General features: G+C 56.2%; 1 protein-coding gene across 11 annotated transcripts in view; it reads right to left on the bottom strand.

The window, feature by feature from the left end:
* Positions 1–16,050, bottom strand: part of RIMBP2 (RIMS binding protein 2) — a 205,985-nt gene that overhangs the window by 126,223 nt on the left and 63,712 nt on the right. The window lies entirely within an intron of this gene.

Raw genomic sequence — 16,050 nt, 5'->3', positions numbered from 1 at the left:
CCTGCACAAGTGGGGCCGGGCAGCCTGGATGGGGGGGTGGGGAGGGCGGGCAGCCCCTGGGTAGCCTGGCTAAGAGGGGGCCTGGACAGCCTGCACAAGTGGGGCCGGGCAGCCTGGATTGGGGGGTGGGGAGGGCGGGCAGCCCCTGGGTAGCCTGGCTAAGAGGAGGCCCTGACAGCCTGCACAAGTGGGGCCGGGTAGCCTGGAGGGGGGGGTGGGGAGGGCGGGCAGCCCCTGGGTAGCCTGGCTAAGAGGAGGCCTGGACAGCCTGCACAAGTGGGGCCAGACAGCCTGCACAAGTGGGGCCGGACAGCCTGCACAAGTGGGGCCGGACAGCCTGGATGGGGGGGTGGGGAGGGCAGGCAGCCCCTGGGTAGCCTGGCTAAGAGGAGGCCTGGACAGCCTGCACAAGTGGGGCCGGACAGCCTGCACAAGTGGGGCCGGGCAGCCTGGATGGGGGGGTGGGGAGGGCGGGCAGCCCCTGGGTAGCCTGGCTAAGAGGGGGCCTGGACAGCCTGCACAAGTGGGGCCAGACAGCCTGCACAAGTGGGGCCGGGCAGCCTGGATGGGGCGGTGGGGAGGGCGGGCAGCCCCTGGGTAGCCTGGCTAAGAGGGTGCCCTGACAGCCTGCACAAGTGGGGCCGGGTAGCCTGGAGGGGGGGGGCGGGCAGCCCCTGGGTAGCCTGGCTAAGAGGGGGCCCTGACAGCCTGCACAAGTGGGGCCGGGCAGCCTGGATGGGGGGGTGGGGAGGGCGGGCAGCCCCTGGGTAGCCTGGCTAAGAGGGGGCCCTGACAGCCTGCACAAGTGGGCCCCTACAGCAAACACACCCAGCTCTGCAGCGTGCGGTCCCTCCCACCTGGAGCTGCCTGTGCCCCTCACCGGCTGGGTCTTGCCAACCCCTTGAAACCCCAGCGCACCGAGTGGCCCTCTGCCAGCCTACTGACACCTCTGCCTAGACCACTGTGTGCTATGGGCTCCACTTCTCAACCCTCCCTCCCAGGGCCCCAGGAAGTCAGAGCCAGGCCACTGTTCCCAGGTGTCCCCTTGATCGGAGGAACGATGGGAGGCTAACTGGGTCCCAAGCTGCCCAGCCCCCTCCTCCTGGGACACCACACACCTTCCCCAGGAGAATGCCCTGTGAGCTCTCAGCACTGGTATTGGTGTAAGGTTTCATTCTGCACAGTGAGACCTTCGGTCCATCTGGAATTCATTTTGGTCTAAGATCCGGGGAGGAATCCAATGGGGAGGAATCCAGCAGTGTGGTTATTTTCTCAGAATTAGAGAGGTGCTTGAGCCCAGCTCCAGCTACAGAATGCTCCTTTGTTTCACAAGGGACTGAAGTGAAAACAAATCAAACACCCATTGTGTTGCACCACAAGGATAAACTCCTGAACACCCGCCAGGCCCTGGGGCGAGCAGCTGGCAGGAGGGGGATCCCAGGTGAACCCTGCTTCATCACTAGGAGGCAGAAGTGTGAGTGGTGTCTGCAGCAGCCAGGCCCCTGCACCGCTGGCCCGGGGCCAGGGGAAGACGCAGTCTCGTGCCCAGCCAGGTCTGCCGCAGCCGAGACCGGCTGTGGGGCCCAGTGACTGCTCATCCTAAAACTGTTCTTCACCTACTGGGGTGCAGAGAGACGGCTATGAGGGCTCCCATCTGCTAGTCCACCCTCCAACTTCCCACAGTGACAGGGGCTGGGCAGAGCCCAACAGGAACTCAGTCTGGGTCTCCATGTTGGAGGCAGGACCCAAGCACTTGAAGCATCACCTGCTGCCTGCCTCCCGGGGTGGGTGCTAGCAGGGAGCTGGAGTCGGGAGCCAGAAACTCCATCCAGGCCTCTTGTGGGTGTCAGGTCACGGATCTCGAGCCGTCGCCTGCTGCCTCCCCAGGGGTGCGTTAGCAGGGAGCTGGAGTCCGAGCTGAGACTCAAACTGATGTGCCCTGACGCGAGGCTCTGCGTCTGAACAGCAAGGCTAAGCACCTGCTCTCCAGCCCTGTGCTCTAACCAGCCCTCCCCAGATTCTGACCCACGCACGCCCAGGTGCGAGGACCACTACTGAAGGACCTTCCCCGCGTCACACAGGAACAACCCGAGCTGGAGCCCTGCGTGCGGTCCCCACGCCGCACCCTTACTTGAACCAGGCACGACCCTGCCCGCCCACCCAGAGAGCCTCACAGGGGTGTTTCTTCTGACCAGACTCGTTCCCGTGACGCTGTGGTCTCTGAAAAGGCAGCAGCCCCAGACTCTGCCTCTTAAAAAAATTATTAGAGAGAGAGAGAATATGAGAATATCTTCCATTTGCTGGTTCACTCCCCAGATGGCCACAATAGCCAGGGCTGGGCCAGGCCACAGCTAGGAGCCAGGAGCTTTATCCAGGTCTCCCACAGGGGTGGCAGGGGCCCAAACACTTGGGTCATCTTTCATGGCTTTTCCCAGGCCATTAGCAGGGAACAGGATCAGAACTAGAGCAGCTGGGACTCGAACTTTCACCATACAGGATGTCAGCACTACAGGCGGCAGCTTAAACCACTGCACACGGCTGGCCCCAGCCATTTCTAACATCATCTCCCCCAGCCATCTGTACACACAGCCCAGGGGTAGGTAAGTCATGACGACTGTGTGGAGGTGAGGAGGGACGATTACAGGGCCAGAGCGAGTCCGTGCACCGAGTGTCCCGGTCCACCTCTTGGATTCCTGCCAGCAGCCTCACCAGGCAGCTGCCTTTCACAGACAGGACCGGCGGAACACAGCGTGCCCCCACTGGCATGCAGGATGCCACCGCAGCCAGTCCCTGTCTCAGGCTAGAGCTCCTGGCACCAGGGGCACCAGGGGCACCAGGGGCCATCGGGGCACTGGTGAGGAGGGCAAGCACACAGGGTCCCTCCTGCTCCTGCCACCGCCCAGGGGCAAGAGGCTGCTGCATGCACTCTGAGTGCCCCAGCCAGCTCAGCCCATCTCATGCAGAACCCACGACTGGCGTCAACTAAAATTCCTAGAGGCAGGAATAGGGCTTTAAAATAAGAGAGAGAACGGCCTGTTCTCACTGCAATGCATCGCTCACAAAACCGAGACACAGACACAGTCTAGGTGCCATCAGCAGGTGAGCGGAGAGAGAAAAGATGCTGCAGCTACGTGATGGTGAGGATGGCGATGCTGTCACTGGCCACAGGAGGATGAGCGGGAGGGGCGCTGCACCAGGGGGCTGAGCCCGGCAGACAGCACCTGGCTGACGTGCAGAATCTAAAGGGGTCATACGCACAGAAGCAGGGCAGTCAGTGATCACGGAGCGGGCCCATGTCATGGAGGGCCCACAGCGCCAGTCAGGACGAACACGCCTCAGTGACTGACTGCACAGGACAGGACAGGCGTCTGACCAGGGCACGGTGGCATGCGAGGAGCAGAGTTTAAATGTTCTGACTAGCAATTTAGTCTTTGCATGTGATAAACCTATGTCAAAACACCAACTGTTATCTGTCCATTAAAAATCTAATTTTTTTAAAAAACTGGCCCAGTTTGAGACTCCTCCCCACCCCCAGCTCCCAGTGAACATCTGAGCCACCTGTAAGCCAGGGCTCCCCACTCCTCTGCACACAGGCACCCCCAGGGAGTGCGGCCACTCTGAGTGGGGTGGTGGGGAGCTCTGGCATGGTGACCTGAGGCTCCCAGAGGCAGATACATGCGGGGACTGCCACTCCCGGGTCACTTTGTGGGAGAGCCAGGGTCTGGGGCCCAGCCAGCAGGTCTACTGAGAGTTCTTTGCGGGACACACAGGCACGCTTCCTCCTGCAGCTGCTGTAGCAGGGAGGCAACCCCCACATTAGTGGGCAACTGAAGAGCCCCACGCAAAACCCGCTCCGACCAGCGCTCCAGCAAAGCACAGCTCACTGGAGAGGCAGAGCCGCCCTGCAGACCGCCAGCTGCACCTCAGAGGCCGAGGCTTGTGGACGGGGGTGTGACGGCTCCTGGTAGCCTGCTCTCTCCTGGAGCCCCAAGGCCACACAGCCCACGACAAGCTCAGGTCCGCACCCCCCTCACCTCCCAGAAGCCATCTCAGTTGCCACCAGGACCCTGGCCAGAAGCGACGTTCGAGCCAAGCTCTGGGAAGCCTCCTGTCGGCTCCAGCGCTTCCTGAACCCGCTCCTATCAGGACAAGCACTGGAAATCCTGCCCTGAGAAGGCCAACAGCTGAGGATGGAGAAAGGCCTGCTACCAGGTTCCCAGCACGTCTGAGAACAAATGGGTCCCTGCTCTTCGGGAAGGCCACCTCCACCTCCTGCCAGGGACAACAGAGCTTGCATCGCCAGGGCCACCTGCTAGTCTGAAATGTTTGCGGCAACGCCATTTCCATAATCACCAGAAAAGACTAGAACTGCAAGGACTCCACCTTCTACTTCACCACAGAGACAAGCCCCACCCTGTGCGGTCTGCTGTGGGCAGCTGGGTGGGCACAGCTCACAGTGGACCTCCCCAGGGGAGCAGACCACGGCCCTGGAGTAAACAGTGGGGACTGCAAGTGCACAAGCCAATCCTACATCAACAAACGGCAACACCTGGTAACCTCAAGCGAGAGAAAGCGTCATCGCTCCTCACGGGACAAGCCATTAAGTAGTGCCCGCTGGGTTTTCTGGCTGCTGGGATAAACTGATTAAGTCTAATTCACCCGAGTACAGAATCAGAAATCCACTTTAAAAATGAGGCAGTCAGGGGGCTGGCATTGTGGCACCGTAGACCAAGCCATGCTTATGGCACCAGCATCCCAGCCTGGAGTGCCAAGTCAAGTCCTGGCTGTTCCCTCTCTGACCCAGCTCCCTGCTGATGTGCCTGGGAAGCAGCAGAGGACAGCCCAAGTACTTGGGCCCCTGCACCCACGTGGAGACCTGGATGGAGTTACTGGCTCCTGGTTTTAGCCTGGCCCAGCCCTGGCTGTTGCAGTCATTTGGGAAGTGAACCAGTGGATGGGAGATCTCAATCTCTCTCTATCACTCTACCTTCCAAGCGAACAAACAAATATTTAAAAAAAAAAGTTGTGAGATTAACAGAAAGAACGTCACAATCCACAGACTGACCCCACTAGACTTTCCTGTGGACAGAGCGTGGCGGCTGGAATTGGAACAGTCCATCTCCGGACAGAAGGCCGGCTGATCTCTGCATTGCAGATCTTGCAGGCTAGACTGTCTCCGTGGCAACTGCTCAGTGCTGCTTTCAGAGCCAAGGCAACAGGCACAGCCATGTTTGAATAGAATCGAGTTTACAGAAACAGATGGTGAAGCGCGCCTTGGAAGGACAGTCACTGACAAACGGTGCGAGGAAAACTGGCCCCGCACGTGCAGGGGAATGAGACCGGATCCCTGCCTCCCACCCCAATCCAAAGTCAACTAATGGCCCGGATCTACACATAGGACCTGAAACCACGGAACAGCAGAAGGAAACGGGGGAGCACCACAAGACACTGGAGGTAGGCAAAGCTTTCTACCAAGACTCCATGGAAGTTCCATGGATCCACGGAACCACGAAGCTGCCATGTGCAGAGACTCAGCAGTGAGCAGACACACAGAAGACATCTGTAACCCATGACTGGACAGGTGGAGTCCATGGAACCATGAAGCTGCCATGTGCAGAGACTCCGCAGTGGGCAGACACACAGAGGACAGTCCCATGACTGGACAGGAGCTTGCCAACATACAAGAACTCCACAGCAGAAAAGCAAGTGGTCCAGCTAAAAAGCGGGCACACACTTCTCAAAAGACAGCGTGTGAAGAATGCCGCCCATCCGAACCAGCACTGGCTGTCAGCTCCTCCAGGCCCTGCCTCCGCAGCTCAGGGGGACCTGCCCTTGGAGGTAAGGCCCACTCAGATACCCAGCATGACCCCCTGTAGAGATGGTCCCAGTCACAGGGTCTGGCTAGGGGGCGTGGGCACAGACATGGGACCCCCCATCCGGCCCCAGTAGATACTGTAAAAACCAGCTGTTCTCTGAAACGCAAGCTCCAGGAGTCATCTCCCACTATCCAGGACCCCTGTGCAGGTATGCAATCCACAGCATGTCCTGGCTGCTCTGGGCTGAGCAGGTCCCCAGGGCCGAGGCAGAGGAGGGGGGAAGCTGGGTTCTGGGGGAGGCAGCCAGCATTCACAGGGACTCCCACTGCATCCACAGGAGGACCGGCACTGGGTCCAAGGGGATATGGATTTAGATGGGAGAAATATGCAGGATTTCACAGTAGCTTCATGGCCAGATGACCAGCACAGGCAACACGATGGTCATGGTTCAGCCATGTCCTCTTCCACCTGGGTGACCCTCGCCTCCTACCCTCCAGCCCCTGCACCTCAGGCCCAGGGAGCTGTGAGCCAAGGAAGCAAACAGGGCAAGCTCTTGCTGCACTCACATCCAGCCTTGGCCCGCAGGTGCACGTCTCACCGTGCGCCAGGCTGACATTCATCACGGGGCCCACGCTCACACCCGGCGCGTTGCCTCTGCCAGAGGAGCTGTCCGCCCCCATGAGCGGGTTCCTGTCCCAGGCGGGGACACAGGAGACGCAGGGCCTGTGAGGTCCTCTTGAGGAGTTTCATGCTTGTGCCGCAGCGGAAGGAACCTGGAACCCACGGACGCCGAGAGTCCCTCTCCCTAAAGCCACCTGTCTCGGGGCAGGAGCCAAATCCCTCTACGTGGCCTCAGCCCAATCCCTGGAGCACAGCTCACGCCCCCGTGCTGCTCCCTCCACCTAGAATCCTCCTCCTGCCTCCTCCTCCACCTGAGGACTCTCTCGTCTCAACTCGGGACAGGACGCTGCTGCCTCGAGCAGAGAAAGCCAGACGCCCACTGCCGTGGGCAGCGCCACACGCGTGCAGCTGTGGCAACCACAGCAGGGCAGCAGCCCTCACCCGCTCCCCGCGGACTCTGGCCGGGCATCGCCTTACTGCTTTCCCAGGATGAGCAATGCTTTCACACCTGCCACTGCCTTGAAAAGCAGGTGCTGGCAGGAATCACCCACGAGCTACTAAGTACACCCAGGGCTGGCATGTGGCGCAGCCAGCTAAGCCACTGCCTGCGGCACCAACATCCCATATGGGCGCTGGTTCAAGCCCTGGCTGCTCCACTTCTGACCCAGCTCCCTGATAGTGCACCCAGGATGGCCCAGGTCCTTGAGCCCCCACACTCACATAGGAAACCCAGATGAAGCTCCCGGCCCACCCCTGGCCACTGTGAGTACACAAAATGCAAAAGCCTAGAACCGTTTATTACAAGGAGAATTTTTTGAGTTTTTTCTTAATTTTTTTAAAACTTACATGAGATCAAGACACACAGCTCCTTTTGGCCTGCAGTGCCGGCATCCCATATGGGCGCCAGTTCTAGTCTCAGCTGCTCCACTTCTGATCCAGCTCTCTGCTATGGCCTGGGAGAGCAGTAGAAGATGGCCCAAGTGCTTGGGCCCCTGCACCCACGTGGGAGACCTGGAAGAAGCTCCTGGCTCCTGGCTCCGGATCGGCGCAGCTCCAGCCATTGCAGCCATCTGGGGAGTGAACCAGCGGATGGAAGACTTCTCACTCTGTCTCTACCTCTCTCTGTAACTCTTTCAAATAAATAAAATAAATCTTTAAAAAAGGGGGGGGGGGACAGTCTTTATTTGGAGACAACATAATTGATTGTGTGGAAAAATACAAGAGAATCTACAAAAAAAAATAAATAAATAAAAAGCTACCAGAACTAATTTGATGAGGCGGCAAAATGAGACCGAGGCACCAAATTAATGAATCTCTGCATCCTGGCAACAGACACAAAACTAAAATTTAAAAACTACAGATGGGGGCCGGCGCTGTGGTGCAGCGGGTTAAAGCCCCGGCCTGAAGCACCGGCATCCCATATGGGCCCGTTTCTAGTCCCAGCTGCTCCTCTTCCAATCCAGCTCTCTGCTGTGGCCTGGGAAGGCAGCAGAAGACGGCCCACGTCCTTGGGCCCCTGCACCCACATGGGAGACCTAGAGGAAGCTCCTAGCTCCTAGCTCCTGGCTCCTGACTCCGGATCGGCGCAGCTCCAGCCATTGCGGCCATCTGGGGAGTGAACCAGCGGATGGAAGACCTCTCTCTCTGTCTCTACCTCTCTCTGTAACTCTTTCAAATAAATAAAAAATAAATCTTTAAAAAAACTACACAGATTAAATGGCATCAAAAATATAAAATACAGAGCCGGCGCCACAGCTCAATAGGCTAATCCTCCACCTTGCGGCGCCGGCACACCGGGTTCCAGTCCCAGTCGGGGCGCCGGATTCTTTCCCGGTTGCCCCTCTTCCAGGCCAGCTCTCTGCTGTGGCCCGGGAGTGCAGTGGAGGATGGCCCAAGTACTTGGGCCCTGCACCCCATAGGAGACCAGGAGAAGCACCTGGCTCCTGCCATTGGATCAGCGCGGTGCACCGGCTGCGGCGGCCATTGGAGGGTGAACCAACGGCAAAGGAAGACCTTTCTCTCTGTCTCTCTCTCACTGTCCACTCTACCTGTCAAAATATATATATATATATATATAAAATACAGGTACATCTGACAAAAGATGTGAAGGATGTGTAAATTGAAAACTATGAGGCCAGCACCGCGGCTCACTAGGCTAATCCTCCACCTGCGGCACTGGCACACTGGGTTCTAGTCCCGGTCGGGGCGCCGGATTCTGTCCCAGTTGCCCCTTTTCCAGGCCAGCTCTCTGCTGTGGCCCAGGAGTGCAGTGGAGGATGGCCCAAGTGCTTGGGCCCTGCACCCCATGAGAGACCAGGAGAAGCACCTGGCTCTGGGCTTCGGATCAGCGCAGTGCGCCGGCCACAGCGGCCATTGGAGGGTGAACCAACGGCAAAAGGAAGACCTCTCTCTCTGTCTAAATAAAAAAAATAATAAAATAAAATAAAAAGAAACTATGAAATATTGCTGAGAAAGATTAAAGACTGAAATCAGCAGAGCGCTATCTTGGGTTTGTGGGTTGCAAGACTCCCTATTGCTGAGATGTCAACTTTTTTTTTTTTTGACAGAGTGGACAGTGAGAGAGAGAGAGAGAGAGAGAGAAAGAGAAGAAAGGTCTTCCTTTGCCGTTGGTTCACCCTCCAATGGCTGCCACGGCCAGCGCACTGAGCTGATCCAAAGGCAGGAGCCAGGTGCTTCTCCTGGTCTCCCATGGGGTGCAGGGCCCAAATACTTGGGCCATCCTCCACTGCACTCCCTGGCCACAGCAGAGAGCTGGCCTGGAAGAGGGGCAACCGGGACAGAATCCGGCACCCCAACCGGGACTAGAACCTGGTGTGCCAGCGCCGCTAGGAGGAGGATTAGCCTAGTGAGCCACGGCGCCGGCCTAGATGTCAACTTTTCACACAAGTTGACCTACGGCTCAACACAAGTCAATCAACATCCAGCTAGGCTTTTTTCTGTAGAAACCGACAAGCTAATCCTAAAAGTCATCAAGCTAATTCCTTAAGATATGAAGAATTTAGAGCAAATTTTGAAAAGAAAAGGAAGTTGGAGATTTTATTTTAAAGCTGTAGTCATTGAGAGTATGGTTTGGCACCCAAATGGACAAGTAGCTTGCTGGTAGAGAATGGGGCCCGTAAGTACACCCACAAACACTCCCACAGATTTCTCATCAAGGGACCAAGAGAACTCAATGGAGAGAGAACATTCTCCAAATACGGTGATGGGACAAGTGGAGGCTCTCGGGTGCAAATAAACTTCAATTCAGAGTTCACATTCTATGTAAAAAGTAACTTGAGATAGGTCATAAATGTAAAGTCTAAAACTATAAAACTTCCAAAAGGAAGTATTTGTGACTTTGGTTAAACAAAGATCTCAGGTCTGACACCAACGTACAATCCATCAGAGCAAACAGGGCTTGACGAAAATAAAACTTCTGCCCCTTAGAGCCGTCCTTAGAGAAGGACAAGCGCTGCAGGCTGGGAGGGCGCACCTGTGAATGACACACCACAAGAGTGGGAGTGTGGATGCTGCAAGAACTCTCCAAGTACAACGTAAGCAAGCAAGCTATGCAACAAGTGTGTCTGTGTGTGTGTGTGTGTGCAATGCAAGGACTCTCAGTGTCCAGCCATAACGGAGAACAAGGCATCCAACAGGGACAGCGTGCGTGTGTACACAACACAGGGCTGCCCAACAGGAAGGAGACAAGCCAGCCAACAAGAACGGGCAGACTGCAGCACAGAGGTTTTGCAGGTGGCAGATCCACACTTGAAGGCACAGGTGGCATCATTAGTCATTGGGTGAGCACCAATGGAAACCAAAACACCATACCGCAACACCATGTCTACACACATACCCAAAGGACCTGCAGGGCAGCAGTGTGGAGAGAGGGGGCCTTTATGGGGTGGCTGGGTCCCAGGGTTCTGCCCTTATATGATGACTAACTCCATTACCCAGGGAGCACCCTAACCAGGGTGTCTGCTCCCTGCCCTCTCTCTTGCAAACTCTCTTGCCAGGCAATGCCTTCCACTGTATAACACTGCAGGAAGGAGACTCCGGCCAGAGGCCAGCACCACTGTCTGGACTTCCCAGTCTCCAGAACTGTGAGAAATGGATCCCAGACGCCTACATTCCTTTATGGTAGCACAAAACAGGCTAAGACACAGGACCTGCCCCCACTGAACCAGCCCAAGCTAGAAATACAGGGCACGCAGTGTTAGCAAGGAAGCAGACAGAAGGCACGCTCATACATTGTTCACAGGGACATGAAACAGGCCAGCTACTCTGGGAAACAAGAAGTGCTATATTTGTGTATACTGACAGTATTTTATAGGTCAAATATGCAACCACCTATAATCTAGCCATTTCACTCCCAGGTTTTTCACCCAAGAAAAATAAAAAATCCATGCAAATATTTGTATCAGAATACATCCAAAAATGTGTGGAGACAGAATTACTAGCTTATTTTGGTGGAAATGATACTGGTACTCACACATATTTCCTCTGTAATGTTCATTTACCAGGGACTTGAAGAGCCCTCATTGGTGAACATTTATAGGAACTTTATTTGTAACAGCCAAACACTGGAAACAACACAAACGTCCATGGGCCAGTGAGGATTTAAACAATTGTGGCACACTTGACCGATGGACCACTGAGGATTTAAACAACTGTGGCACACTTGACCGATGGACCACTGAGGATTTAAACAACTGTGGCACACTTGACCGATGGACTACTGCTCCACAGTGACAAGAACAGCCCACTGGACACGCAGCGCCCGTGAATCTGCAGTGTGTGGTAACAGGCCAGACTGCTGTGTGGCCCAGAGCACGCACCACCTCCCACGACGGAAGACGGGACGCATCAGTGGCTGAGAGGAAGGCACAGAACGGGGCAGGAAGAAACTCCTGGGAGCATCAGAGGGCCCCCGCTCGCGGCTGACGGCTTCACGGAAGTGTGCGTCCGTCAGTACCTCTAATACGTACACTATGCTGCTTAGCAGTTTGTATGCAGATTTATCTGAAAGGCAGGGGGAAGGGAGGGGAGGGGAGGGGAGGGGAGGGGAGGGGAGGGAAAACAGGGAAAAAAGATCTTCCATCCTCGGGTTCACTTCTCCAACAGCCAGGTCAGGGAGCCCGGCTGAACTCAGGAGCCCAGAACTCTATCCAGTCTCCCGGGGGTGGCAGAGACCCAAGTACTTGAACCATCACCTGCTGCCAGGGTGTGAGTTAGCACAATTCTGGAATCAGACCCCGGCATTCAGTGTGGTATGCAGGCATTGCCACTGTGCCACAGTGCTGGCCCCTTAATGGTTATTTTAAAAAGCAGAAGTAGTGGAACCACATCTGATATGAAGAAAGAATTTAAAAGTGTCCTTCAATGAAAAATTACACAAAGACCGAGACATCCACAGGTGACTATCGGCAGGAAGTTCACCGGATTCCACCCCAACACACACACAACCACCAGGTTAACTGGAGGCTTTGGCGGTCAGCTTCTCCCCCTGCAGCTTCCTGCTGGTGAAGTCACCCACACAACCTTGTCTGCCGGCTGCTGCCGCCGCCGCAGCCCACCCAGGAAGGTACGGGCCACCAGGCAGGAGGCTCAGGACCTAGGACACCTGGCCGCCCTGGAGGCGTGGGCTGCTGCTGAAGGTGACACTTTCCCTCACACCCTGCAGGTCCCACGGGTTCTCTCACCCCACCACACTCTACATCGCCTCTCAGCGGCTCCTCACTTCCTGCTAGGGTCTGGCTGAGACACCTCCGCCGTAGCACACCCAACGCACGGCAGGCATTGGACACACCCATTGGAGAGTGAGCCTGTTCTGGAATGAGGGCTTGGCTACTTCTTACAGCCAAGGCTAACTCTCCACATGATTCAGCCAGCCAGAGGAACGCCAGTCCCCAGCAAGATCACGCGCTGAAGTGGACCGGCCTCCAGGACTCTTGCCCAGGTGAAACTGGACAAGCCAGGAGGCTGGGGGACTGGGGAGGGTGACAGAGGAAAGAAAGCAAACTGGCTCGTGATTCTCTTATTTCTCGTAGGACTGGCAGCCACTGGGTTATGGCACATCCATCATGCTGACAAGTGCGCTACATCCATGGATTAAAAATTAATTTACTGCCCAGCCTGGTTTCCAGCTGGACGCCTTAATTGAGTTTGTTATGACAGCGGCGCTGAGCTCCGAGGCATAACTCAGCCCAGCGTAGAGGCCTCAGAGCTCGGGGGAGGTTTATGAACTCTGATCCAATCATCTTCCCGTGCACACAACGCTTATCTGCTAAGTCACTCCGGATTCACCCTGGGGTTCTTCGTGCCTTGGAACCGGCAAGGCAGTTACTGATCCCCTGTTCAAAGATGGGCTCAATAGACAGGCAGGAGGCCGCGATCCAAGCGCGAGAATGGCACTTGGAGCAGCATCAGTAACTGAATTAAACACTGACCGTGTGCCCTACTCGCAGATTGCAGATGAGTGGCATAATCGCCACAGAAGTGCACAGTGGCCTTGTAACCGAGCCGAGTGCCGAGAGGAGGGCAGAGGGGAGAGGGGACCCCTTGATCGCAGGCCCTAGGACCTCCAGCCAAGAAGTCTACAGAGTTCTCTCCTTCTTTAAGAATATCTATACAGTGCTAACTTGTGCCCAGCCCAGGACAAATACTAACCTTACAATCAGAGAAACCCCATTTTGTTCCCATTTTCCAGGTGAGAACATAGGGACCCTCTCATCTCTCCCCACAACCTGGTATCCCTGAGACACATCAGCCCTGACATTCCAAAGGCACCCAGGTGGCCAGAACCAGACCCGCATTCTGGAGTCATGGTTGGCGAGGAGATGGGGGTCCCACAGTGCCCTCCTTCCATTCTGAAACAACCTGTATTTCCAGGGACCGTGCGGATCTTCCACAAGCCCCAGAAACCGGGTCCCCCTGTGTGTGCCACGCCCCCTTCTTGGGCGCCAGTGGCAGGGCTGCTCCTGACTTCTTTGGTTTTACTTTTTGGGCAGCAAACAACTGCCTGTGGTTCTGGTCTTAAGCGTGTCCAACAGTCGCTACAGAACAGAAGCGAAACAGACACAGACACGTGGGAGAACAGCTACTAAAGGGACAGAGTCATACAATAACCTGCTATGGACACGTGTGAGATCTGTTTTAGCAGAGATTGAGTCACACGATAAACATGCTATGGGCATGTGTGAGATCTGTTCTAGCAGAGATTGAGTCACACGATAACCATGCTATAGGCACATGTGAGATCTGTTTTAGTAGAGATTGAGTCACACGATAAACATGCTATGGGCGCGTGTGAGATCTGTTTTAGCAGAGAGATTGAATCACATGATAAACATGCTATGGGTACGTGTGATATCTGTTTTAGCAGAGATTGAATCACACGATAAACATGCTAAGGGCACGTGTGAGATCTGTTCTAGCAGAGATTGAGTCATACGATAACCATGCTATGGGCACGTATAATCTGTTTTAGCAGAGATTGAGTCATATGATAACCATGCTACGGGCGCGTGTGAGATCTGTTTTAGTGGAGATTGAGTCATACAATAACCATGCTAAGGGCGCGTGTGATCTCCTTTAGCAGAGATTGAGTCACACGATAACCATGCTATGGGCACGTGTGAGATCTGTTTTAGCAGAGACTGAGTCACACGATAAACATGCTAAGGGCACATGTGAGATCTGTTTTAGCAGAGACTGAGTCATATGATAACCATGCTAAGGGCACGTGTGAGATCTGTTTTAGCAGAGATTGAGTCACACGATAAACATGCTAAGGGCACGTGTGAGATCTGTTTTAGCAGAGACTGAGTCACACGATAACCATGCTAAGGGCACGTGTGATCTGTTTTAGCAGAGATTGAGTCATATGATAACCATGCTAAGGGCACGTGTGATCTGTTTTAGCAGAGACTGAGTCACACGATAACCATGCTAAGGGCACGTGTGAGATCGGCTCTGTTTCAGCACGGATGGAGAAGGGTTGGAGCTCAAGATGGGAAGGTACTGCAGGCCCACTTCCACCCGTGAGCTGGGCGCTCACCACGCAGTGGTCTTCCGGAGCCCTTTACCCTTTACCCTTTACCCAGCGAGAGCTTCGCCTGCGCACTCACTGGAGCGGCATCTCGTGATGTTAACACATTGCACACTCAGAATCTGTCGAGAACCTTACTAATAAAAAAGGAATAAAAAGTCCAAAGCTGCATCCAACTTGGAAACAGCCCCGAGGAAGCGCACTCACCCCCCCCCCCCCCACGTAATCAAGGGAACGCCAAGTTCCCCTCAGCACAGCCTCACCAGGAGACGGCACCAAGCCCTGGCCTTCTCCCGCCTTCCTGACGGGGATGCAGACTTGATGCCAGGATGTCCAACAGCTGCCACGTGCCATGAGGATGGCAGAGCCCCCGCCTGTCCCGCCCCTGGCTCCCCCTGTCATCAGGGAAGTGTCACTTGCAGCCTCAGCATTTTGAGTTTTTAAAGAAACACACAGGTGAGTGCTCTGTGCCTGAGGGCAAAGGGGTAACATCGCAGACCACACGCAGCCTGCCTGCGTCCCCAGGACAAACAGGGCCTCTGAGGTATCCCGTCCCACGGGTGGACACCTGGGAGGGCCACATGAGCCCTCTCCCCCTCTTCCCGTCGCGTCTGTTCTCTGCCCTCTCTCCCCTCCCTCCTCCTCCTCTCCCCGTCTTCTCTGGCTCTTGGCATTTCCAGGCCAGCCCCTGGCGCAGGGTCCCTGTGTAGCAAACACCACTGCGTTTCTCCAGCGTGGACTCTCAGCCTCAAACCTGCCTTCCAGGTGGGTACGGCTAAACCACTTCGCATCTGCAGAAACTGAGGCACAGAAAGTCTTCCTGCCAATCAGCAACTGGCCAGGGGCCCTCACCTGTGCCGGGCGTGCTTCTCAGACCAGCAGGTCCCAGGCCCCACCTTCCTCTAGGACGGGGACATGGACGCTGGGAAGCACGGTCAGCACGGCCCCGCGCCCTTGCCCGAGCTCTGGGACGCCTCCTTTGCTCCTCCACACAGCGGCAGGCAAGAGGCACGGCTGGGCGACAACAACAGGACCAGAGCCAGGGAAAGCGGGCACAGGACAGAGCCCTGTGCCAGACGGAAGGATTTTAGACGCCTGTTGTGCGCATGGCTGGGCCCCAAACACACGCCAACCTGTCGTCACGTGCCGGCCCTGCTCACCCCCTGCTGAGACGCCCCACCGACCTTACCTCTCCTGGCTGCTTGTTCTGGATGCCTCTGGGGACCTCACCAACACGTGCACCCGCAGGGCATGCAGCACACTGAAGTCTCGGAAAACCCAGGAGGAGCCACGCGCTGCAGCTGCGAAGATGGAGCCAGGACTGGAACCCCGAGCTGCCTGGGTCCCCATCACCTCCTCCAGGCCATGCCTCTCGCTGTCGTGGGCTCTTCCTCCACCGTGCTGGCCGGAAGGAACCGGCAACAGCCAAGGTGGCTGGGGGGACATGGCAGTCACCCCTCTAGGCTTCTTCTGCTGCCAGCTCCAGCGGAGGCCACGGGCAGCCCAGAGCACCCCCCCTTTCAGGGAGGTGGGCTTCCGGTCGGTTCCGCCAAGGGCTGGAGA

The sequence above is a fragment of the Oryctolagus cuniculus genome, chromosome 21, assembly GCF_964237555.1.
Source record: "Oryctolagus cuniculus chromosome 21, mOryCun1.1, whole genome shotgun sequence".
Classification (NCBI taxonomy): Eukaryota; Metazoa; Chordata; class Mammalia; order Lagomorpha; family Leporidae; genus Oryctolagus; species Oryctolagus cuniculus.
This window is presented reverse-complemented; position numbering and strand designations above follow the sequence as displayed.